The sequence below is a fragment of the Anolis carolinensis genome, chromosome 2 (assembly GCF_035594765.1).
Source record: "Anolis carolinensis isolate JA03-04 chromosome 2, rAnoCar3.1.pri, whole genome shotgun sequence".
Taxonomy (NCBI): Eukaryota; Metazoa; Chordata; class Lepidosauria; order Squamata; family Dactyloidae; genus Anolis; species Anolis carolinensis.
The window spans coordinates 182,602,375-182,613,110 of NC_085842.1; positions in this window are offsets into that span (position 1 = coordinate 182,602,375).

Below are 10,736 nucleotides of genomic sequence, written 5' to 3' on the forward strand. Positions count from 1 at the left end.
TGTTCAGACTCTAATGTTCTAATGTTTTGATGGGGCCGGGCTGTGGCGCAGGCTGTTGAGCAGCTGCAGTAAATCACTCTGACCCTGAGGTCATGAGTTCGAGGCCAGCCCATGGCGGGGTGAGCACCTGTCAATTAAAAATAAAAAATAGCCCCTGCTCGTTGCTGACCTAGCAACCCGAAAGATAGTTGCATCTATCAAGTAGGAAATAAGGTACCACCTATAAAAAAAGTGGGGAGGCAAGTTTAACTAATTTACGACCTGGAATGAGGAAGTGCCAGCAGAGTGGATGATGAAGCAGCTGCTCCCCCCTGTGGCCAGAATCGAACATCCCCTCAGGAGAAGGTTAAATTGCCTCTGCATCTGTCTGTCTCGGTCTCTGTTTGATATGTTTATGGGCATTGAATGTTTGCCCTATGTGTGTATAATGTGATCCGCCCTGAGTCCCCTTCGGGGTGAGAAGGGCGGAATATACATACTGTAAATAAATAAATAAAATAAGTAAATGTTGATGTTTTATGCTGGTTTTTATGTTCGTACTATTTTACCTGTTTTACATTGGTTTAATTATGCAGTATTTTATTGTATGTTGAAACTGGGCTTGTCCCCATGTGAGCCGCCCCAAGTCCCTCTGGGGAGATTTTTTTTTTTTTCGTGTCAGGAGCAACCGGAGTTGCTTCTGGAGTGAGAGAATTGGCCGTCTGCAAGGACGTTGCCCAGGGGACACCCGGATGTTTTGATGTTTTACCATCCTTGTGGGAGGCTTCTCTCATGTCCCCGCATGGAGCTGGAGCTGATAAAGGGAGCTCATCCGCACTCTCCCCGGGTGGGATTCGAACCTGGCAGCCTTCAGGTCGGCAATCCAACCTTCAGGTCACAAGGCTTTTATCCCCTAGGCCATCGGAGGCTCCCCCCTGGGGAGATGGGAGCGGGATATAAAAATAAAGTTATTTTTATTATATTATTACCTCACAACCTCTGAGGAAACCTGCCATAGATGTGGGCGAAACGTCAGGAGAGAATACTTCTGGAACATGGCCAAACATCCCGGAAAACACACTACAACCCAATATTGCTAGTCATGAGGTTTGGGAGACCAAAGAGGTTTCAAGCCCAATGCTGGATAAAACTTGGAAGAGTGACTTTTGAGTCACACCTCCCCGAACTCTCTAGCCAATATTGCCCGTAGCAATTCTATTTGAGGAATTCTGGGAGCCGCAGCCCCTCCAGGTCTTTTTTCCAACCTCTGTCTCCAGACTGTTGGAAATCCAATAGTGTCAGCTCAAACTTTAGAAAAAAAACTGAGAAAGAGAATGCTGGGTTTATCGAGAAGCATGTGATTGCTTGATTCTGCATCTTCTCTGTACTCCCACGGAACTGCACATCCACACCACACACAGCTCTGGTGATATACCTTATGGATAAACCTCCACAGTGTCAAACCCAGCGCCTTCTGTCTCTTCATCCTTTCCTTTCCTAACCATTCAGCATCCCACCATCCCAAATCCCGAAACTTGAGTTGCCATGGCAACATGACCCAACCACTCAAGTCTCCATCTGCCTTAGGAATTGTTTTAAATTTAGATGTGCATGTTTTCCTGCCTCCTCTTGACACAGACCAACAAACAGAGCAAGCAACACAAGGGGGAAAATGGACTGCCTGTTTTATGGTTGTGCATTTGCTATGGGTAATGCAGGTCAACCTTTTAAACTGGCCTCCTAACTGTGCCTTGAACAGAAGCTGCTGACGAGTGTTATTTCCAATGCTATGAAAGGGCTTTCCCTACTTTATTTATTTATTTGTCATGTCAGAAGCAAACCAAGGATATAAGTTTTAATGTATTTAAAAGCACAAAGGTTTTTTTTTAAACCAACATCTTGGCATGATACTAAATGTCCTTTGATCAGTAGCTGGCCACTTGGAGTGGATTCCTCTTGTAGCTCCATTTCTTAAAGTTGGTTCTGCATCTCGTGGTGCCAGAGAGCAGTCTGTTCAGTGCCCTCCAAGTCACCCAGTCTTCTGTGTGCCCAGGAGGGAGTCTCTCATCTGACTGAGGTTCCGGGTTTTAGCCTGCCACTTTTGGACTCTTGCTTGCTGAGGTGTTCCTGCAAGTATCTCTGTAGATCTCAGAAAACTATTTCTTGATTTAAGGCGTTGGCATGCTGGCTGATATCCGAACAGGGGATGGGCTGGAAATGTCAATGCCTTGGTCCTTTCATCATTGGCTGCTAATTCCCAGTGGATGTCAGGTGGTGCAATGCTGGTTGAACAGTATAATTTCTCCAGTTGTGTGGGGCGGAGACATCCTGTGATGATGTGGCAAGGGTAAAGGTAAAGGTTTCCCTTGACGTTTAGTCCAGTCATGTCTGACTCTGGGGTTTGGTGCTCATCTTCATTTCTAAGCCGAAGAGCCGGCGTTGTCCATAGACACGTCCAAGGTCATGACTGCATGGAGCGCCGTTACCTTCCTGCCGGAGCGGTACCTATTGATCTACTCACATTGGCATGTTTTCAAACTGCTAGGTTGGTAGGAGCTGGAGCTAACAGCGGCTGCTCACGCCGCTCCCAGTGCTTTAACGCACTTTGCCACCGGGGCTCCTGATGATGTGGCATGTCTCATTAAAAGCCACATCCACTGTTTTAAGGTGGTAAGATGGGTTCCACACTGGGCATGCATATTCAGCACAATAAGATACAGTGAAGACATCTGTCCTTGCGCTTTTCTACTCTGCTTTCCCTACTGATTTCTGTACACTGAGCTGCTATTAAAAGTGCAAAGGTAGAGCAGGTGGCCCAGTTTTGTTAGACATTTGGTAGCCCTCTGAAAAAGAAGGAGTGCTCAATGCCTTCACCGTACTGGGTCTGCAAGCAGCAAAATTTCATGCAGGACATGTGCCTGACCATATGTGGCATAAGATGTCATATCCGAGAAGATATTAAAGTCAGTATTGTAGTCAAATATAGAGCTAGGACCACGCATAAGAGGATATGTACCCGGCGAGCATTCAGGCTAGACCAGGACAGAGAAGTCACTCACAAGAGTGAAGATAAGCTACAGAGGTTTATTCCATCTGGCCAGAAAGGATGTATGTACAAGTGGATGCTTTCAAAGGTGCACTATAACCATGAATACAGAGTTATGAGGTTTTATAACCACATAATAAAAGTTGATGCTCTCTTCAATCAAGCCTTGGATTTGAAATAAAGGAGTTCACAAATGGATATATTCTAAACTTCTGTTTCAATAGTTAGCAATCTTTCAGCCCAAGTGGGATATATGGCTGAACAAACATTGGCTGGCTTTATCTGATCAGACACGGAAACTTTATATCATCCTCCACGTTGATCTGGATTATCACCGTTGCCAGGAGTAGACAGGGGCCTAGCCTAGCCTTCCCTGTCTAGAAAATGCCTGGCAAAGTGGTTGAAAGGTGAAAACCTCTGAGGCTAATCTGCTTATAGTAAAGTTAAAGGTTTCCCCTGATGTTAAGTCCAGTCATGTCTGACTCTGGAAGTTGGTGCTCATCTCCATTTCTAAGCCGAAGAGCCGGCGTTGTCCGTAGACACCTCCAAGGTCATGTGGCCGGCATGACTGCATGGAGCGCCCTTACCTTCCCGCCGGAGCGGTACCTATTGATTTACTCACATTTGCATGTTTTCGAACTGCTAGGTTGGCAGGAGCTGGAGCTAACAGCGGGCGCTCAAGCCGCTCCAGGTATTTGAACCTGGGACCTTTCGGTCTGCAAGTTCAACAGCTCAGCGCTTTAATGCACTTCGCCACTGGGGTGAAGTATAATCTGATTATACTTTGACACAAATTATATATATTGTACATATCATAAAGGGATAGAAGTTATATTAAAGGATACAAGGTAAGCAGAAAGTTGAAAAAGGGATACATTTAAGGGGTTGAAACAATGTGGGGAAGCCGTTGTTGCCAGTCTGCCCTGAACCTCCGCTAATGCGTAGCAGCGAATATCTGCAGACTAAACAAGAATAAAAATTCATATTTCTCTATAAATTGTCCCATGAGGGGGTTATCATGTATAACAACAGTATGGTTCCAGGGCTTGAGTGTTGGATTCCAACTCTGCAGACAATCCCCATGCAGCCATAAGCATACAATGGCTAACTTCAGGCAAGTCACATTCCCGTAGCCTCAGAATACAGCAAGGATAAAATTCCTTAGAAAAAAAAATATTGCTGTGAAAACCCTAGGATAGTGTCACCATAAGCCAGTGTCACAGATTTGAGAACACATAACAAGTATGATTAAAAGACATATTGGAAGTGTCTAGCCTTCATGATTGATGGAGAGAAGATCTATTGATATGAAATTAATTCAAAATGCTTCACAATTCAAGGAACAGTATGTGGGGGAGTCCACTATTGGAACTTCAGTCCTTCTTCAAGCCCAAGGATATGAGTCACATAAACGCAATACTGCAGCTCCTTACTTACAATTACCTCTTCTTTTGTTATCATTTCATTTTTATATAATAGTAAAGGAGCCCGTATTGGGGCCGTGGTGGTGGCGCAGTGGGTTAAACCGCTGAGCTTCTGAACTTGCTGACTGAAAGATTGGTGGTTCAAATCCACGGAGCTGGGTGAGCTCCCATTGTTAGCACCAGCTTCTGCCAATCTAGCAGTTTGAAAACATGTAAATATGAGTAGATCAATAGGTACTGCTCAGGTGGGAAGGTAACAGTGCTCCATGAAGTCATGCCGGCCACATGACCTAGGAGGTACCTGCAGACAATGCCAGCTTTTCGTCTTAGAAATGGACATGAACACCACCTCCCAGAGTTGGGGTCAACTAGACTTAATGTCAAGTGGAAGCCTTTACCTTTACTAAAGGAGCCAGTGTTGTGTAATATATCGAGACTGAAGTCTCTAGTATGAATCCCTGCTTTGTCATGAAAACCTACTGGGTGATCCTCTTAGGTCATACTCTCTTAACCTTAGAGTAAAACAAAGGCAAATGTCCTCTAAAGAAAGGACTCCAAAGAAAGCCACATGAGAGATTTGCCTTATGGTTGCCATAAGTAAGAAATGACTTGAAGGCACACCGCAACAATTCCAGCAATGCTGATATAAACATGAGTTTTAAAAACCAATTCAGTTTTAATTTAAAAAACCCTACCCTCTGAGCTTTTTCGACTTTTATGAGTCAGATTCCGTGACTACATTAACAAATATTATATTAGGAGACATTTCTTTGCAGCAAGTAAAGAAAAGGAGCCTCGGTGGCGAAGTGCGTTAAAGCGCTGAGCTGCTCAACTTGCAGACCGAAAGGTCCCAGGTTCAAATCCTGGGAGCGGCTTGAGCGCCCGCTGTTAGCTCCAGCTCCTGCCAACCTAGCAGTTCGAAAACATGCCAATGTGAGTAGATCAATAGGCGGGAAGGTAATAGCGCTCCATGCAGTCATGCCGGCCACATGAACTTGAAGGTGTCTACGGACAATGCCGGCTCTTCAACTTAGAAATGGAGATGAGCACCAACCCCCAAAGTCAGACATGACTGGACTTAACATCAGGAGGAACCTTTACCTTTACCTAAAAAAAGGTAAAGGTTTTCCCTGACATTAAGTCTAGTCGTGTCTGACTCTGAAGATTGATGCTCATCTCCATTTCTAAGCTGAAGAGCCGGCAGTGTCCGTAAACGGGGTCAAGGTCATGTAAACTGATCAGTAATTCTTTAACAAGTCACTAAATCTCTTATTGAATAACACTATAATCTACAGCCAAGACGAGACAAATATGACCCATCCCTTACATCTCTAGTGTAGCCATCCTTGATGCATCTGGAGACCAGCTTACCACTCCACTATATATTAGAATCAGAGTTGGAAGAAACCTTTCAGAACCATTCAGTCCAACTCCTTGTCATGCAGGAACACACAATCAAATGACCATCCAGCCTCTGCTTCAAAGCCTCCAGAGAAAGAGTCTCCACTACTCTCCAAAGCAGCATATGCTACTGGCGAACACATCTTCCCACAATATGATTATAGTGGACCCTCCACATTTGATGGAATTAGGGGTACAGAATGGCTGCGTAAGTAGAAAACTGTGAATATCCCTCCTGTAAAGCCCTAAATCAGGGATCCCCAAACTAAGGCCCGGGGGCCAGATGCGGCCCTCCAGGGTCATTTACCTGGCCCCTGCCCTCAGTTTTAGACTTAGGCTTGCCCAAAGTCTGGAATGACTTGAAGGCACACAACAACAACAATCCTACTTAAGTTGACTATCTCATTGGGCAGAAGCAAGCTCACACTTCCCATTGAAATCCTGATAGCTTTATGTTGGTTAAGGTTGTTTTTATTTTTAAATATTGAATTGTTCATTCATTTACGAATATTGTGCTGTGGTAATAATATAATATATTGTGTATACATATAATATTGATAATAATATTATAATGTAATACAATATAATATTTATTTATTTATTTATTACAGTATTTCTAACCCGCCCTTTTCACCCAGTAGGGGACTCAGGGTGGCTAATAATAATAATAATAATACAATGTAAATAATATTGTATAATATAATATTAATTATATATTATATATTAAATGTAATATTACTAATAATAATATGGTATAGTTGTATAGTACAATATAGTAATATATAATGCTAATATGTACTATGCTAATAATATAATATAACTTGTGGTTTAATTATGTTATTAAGTTTGCTATTTTACCTGTATATGTAGATGTCTGTTTTTATAATTGTACATGTCTCTGTACATTTGATGTGTTTTATATTGTTACTGTTTTTATCTGGGTTCAACCCTTGTATTATTATTATTATTATTATTATTATTATTATTATTATTATTATTATTATACAACTTGTGAGCCGCTGAGTCCCCTTCGGAGTGAGAGAGGGTGGAGTACAAATGTAGCAAATAAATAAATAAATAATTGTTGTTGGTGGTTTTTTTGCACTACAAATAAGACAAGTACAGTGTTCATAAGAATTTGTTCATTTTTTTTCCCAAATGATAATTTGGCCCTTCAACAATCTGAGGGACCATGAACCGGCCCTCCACTTTAAAAGTTTGAAGACCTCTGCCCTAAATGGTTCCAGCCCAGTCTATCTGTCTGAACGTATCTCCCTTATGAACCACCTCGGAGTCTAAGATTGTCTGGGGAGGCCCTGCTCTTGATCCCACCTCTTTCGCAAGCACGATTGCTAGGGACAAGAGACAGGGGCTTCTCAGTGCTGGCCCCTCGGCTGTACAACTCCCTCAATAGTGATATTAGATCACCCCCTCCCTCCTGGCCTTCAGAAGGAGAGTAAAAAACTGGCTTTGGGAGCGGGCCTTTAAAAAATAGCACAGTGCAATAAGTTGTGCAATTGATTATGGAATGGCCTTAGACCTCACTTTTGGATGACGTGTCTTAATATCAGAATGTATTTTAATTATGTTTAATGTATATTTCTAATCTTAATTTAGTTACACTTCAAGTCTGTTTTTATTTTTTTATTTTTTTCGTGTCAGGAGCAATCGGAGTTGCTGCTGGAGTGAGAGAATTGGCCGTCTGCAAGGACGTTGCCCAGGGGACGCCCGGATGTTTTGATGTTTTACCATCCTTGTGGGAGGCTTCTCTCATGTCCCCACATGGAGCTGGAGCTGATAGAGGGAGCTCATCCACACTCTCCCCGGGTGGGATTTGAACCTGGCAGCCTTCAGGTCAGCAACCCAACCGTCAAGTCACAAGGCTTTTATCCCCTAGGCCACCGGAGGCTCCTAGTCTGTTTTTATGTCCAAGGCACTATGCAAGTGCCGTTTGTAAGCCACCTTGAGTCCCTCTTGGGGTAGAGAAAGGCAGTATATAAATATGGCAAATAAATAAATAAATAATTTCTAACCTATGGTCAATTTCTGACTATAGAATCATGTTAGAGGACCTAGAGACAGTATGTATTAATCAAATCTGTGAATAATCAAATTTGCAAAAGTCAACCCCACAACTTTAGAGGGCCAACTGTACTTTTGTGCACATATGATTTAAAAGAGATGCTTGCTGTATGGAGGTATGGATTTTAAAGGAGAATAATTCTTTGTGTAGGGATGTGCTTCTCCTTTTAAACATAGGAGTCTATCACATGAGGCAAGCAAGCTGGCATTGCAGATAGACCTTTCCATCTGCCCAGGTATACTTTCCAAAGCTGCAATCAATGAGGATTTGTGGAAAAGACAGGATGATGATTTGCTCAGTGCTCCAATGTGATTTAGCTAAAATCACTAGAACAGTGCTTCTCAACCTGTGTGTCCCCTGATGTTTGGGCCTTCAACTCCCAGAAATCCTAACAGCTGGTAAACTGACTGAGATTTCTGGGAGTTGTAGACCAAAACACCTGAGGACCCACAGGTTGAGAACCATTGCACTAGAAGGTAAGATCTCTGGCAGAACGAAACCAGTACACTGAAGATGGGCTTCCTTTTGCTCAATGCTACACTCTTGAAATGCCTTTTCATCTCATCTTTTGCCTCCTGGGTGAAGTGAGACACATGGTTCAACACCAGGACCATTTGGAAGGATATGTTGACCTAGTTCCTTGGAACAAACAAACCTCATGTTGTGGATAAAGGTCTGTGCTTGCTGCATTCCATCATGGCTATAGGCCTTATGTGTAAATGTTGGGACACTCACTGGCCAGATTCTCTTCTTCCATAGCAAAATCTCTTTACCTTTATGTGTTGCTCTGCAGAGCTCTTGGCACATTACTTTGTTTTGTTGACTACTGGATGAAGAGAGAAGGTGGTAAAGTACTAGAAAAGGAGATCCCATGCTGGCTGGAGGATTCTTAGCATTGTAATGTAAAAAATACCTTTCCAAAACTAAGCCACTGCAATCTCCTTCCAAAAAAGTATTGTAAATCTCAGGATCTATTTAAATTATAGAACTGATGCAATTTAACATTACTTTAACCGCCATAGCTCAATGCTATAGAATCATCACAGTTGTAGTTTTGCAAGGTTTTTAGTTTTCTCTGCTAAAGAGAGGGATCTTGCCAAACTACCACTCTGATGAAGCATCAAGCCATGGTAGCTAAACTGATATCAAACTGCAGTAATTCTACAATGTATATGAACCTTCAGAGGTACCCAGACCCTATGCCTCATAACTCTTGTTACTCCCCTTTCATATTTTTCTCCTTGTCCTAGTAGGATATGTACTGTACTGCTATAAGGTGTTATGCTGATCTTTGTTGCATTCTTCACTGTGTTGCTTCCAAGATGGGAGCGATGACACATGGCTGGATGCCATTTTGGGTGTTGTTCAGCAAGAAGCCCATTTCAGCACTCACTATTGCTTTTGTAGCTTCCAGAACTCCTTTGAACAAGACAATGCAATGAAAGTTCATACATCCAGGTTGGAAGGCAGAGATGGAGAACTGCGGGCACTTGAAATATTTTGGACTGCAACTTCTCAATTCCTTACAAATTTTGTCCACGTTGGATATCATTCCGAGCCATTTATTTATTTAGTTCCCATACTTGTATCCCACCCTTCTCACCCCGAAGGGGACTCAGGGCGGCCTCACAATCGGCAGCAATTTGATGCCCAACATACAATTCCAAAAATAACAATTATCGTATATACTCGAAGATAAGCCGAGGTTTTTTTAAATAATTGGGTCAAGGTCAAGCCAGGCAGCGGAGCCTGGAGGCCACAGTATGTTTTCTTTTCCAAAACCTCCCTTCTCCGCTTCTCCTCTCAGGCCGGAGTTATCTTATTTTTTAAGAGAGAGAGAGACAAGGGAATGTTTTCAAAAGCAAAAGGAGAGTGAGTGAGAGCCTCTTGCAAGCCAGGAAGAAGAAAAAGATTGCATGGATGGAAGGGGAAGAAAAAAAACTCCTGCAAATTTGCAGGATTTATTATTATTATTATTATTACTATTATTGCAAGAACGTTTGAGTCAATAGGGAAGGAAGGAGGGAAAGAAGAGCAACAGAAGGTGTGTATTTCTTTTTATTCCTAAGGAAACAAAAATGGGGTGAGTTTTTTGGGAGAGGAAGGGAAGTTTTAAAAAGCCTTTTCTGGCTACTTTTAGAGTTTGAAAAGGGAGAAATAAAAGAGGTGGGAAAGGGGAGGAGAAAAGAGGCCAAAGTTGTTTTTAGGAGGGATTTGCCTGCATTTCTTCCTTGGGAAAATGCATGCCCCAAAGCTTGTAAATAATATATAGATTTCCCCCTACAAATACATTAATTTAATATATGAATTTTCCCCTCATATGTTTGCAAGTCTCTGCAAGTCCTATAAAGATATAATTCTGTATATATAGAGCAATGTCTAGATAGATAGATATTAATATAGATATAGGCCTTTTAAATATGCACACACAGAGAGATGTCTAGATAGATGTAAACATAGATAAATGGGACTTGCAAATATTGCAGGAGGGAAATGCACAGAGGATTTGCAAACTTTTCAGGGGGGAAATGCAAATGTGAAATTAGTATATATAATTATAGAGCTATATCTAGCTTTGCATTGATTATATGGGCATTGAGTGTTTGCCTGTTATTATGTTGGAAGCCGGTCTGAGTCCCCATGGGGAGATAGATACAAAGCAGGATACAAAGGAAGTTGTTGTTATTGTTGATGATGATGATGATAATGATTTTGATAATTATAAAGTTATTGTTGATACCATATTGTTTTTGTTGACTCTACTTATGCACTTACAGAGTTAGCTTACTGTTTTTCTTTGAAA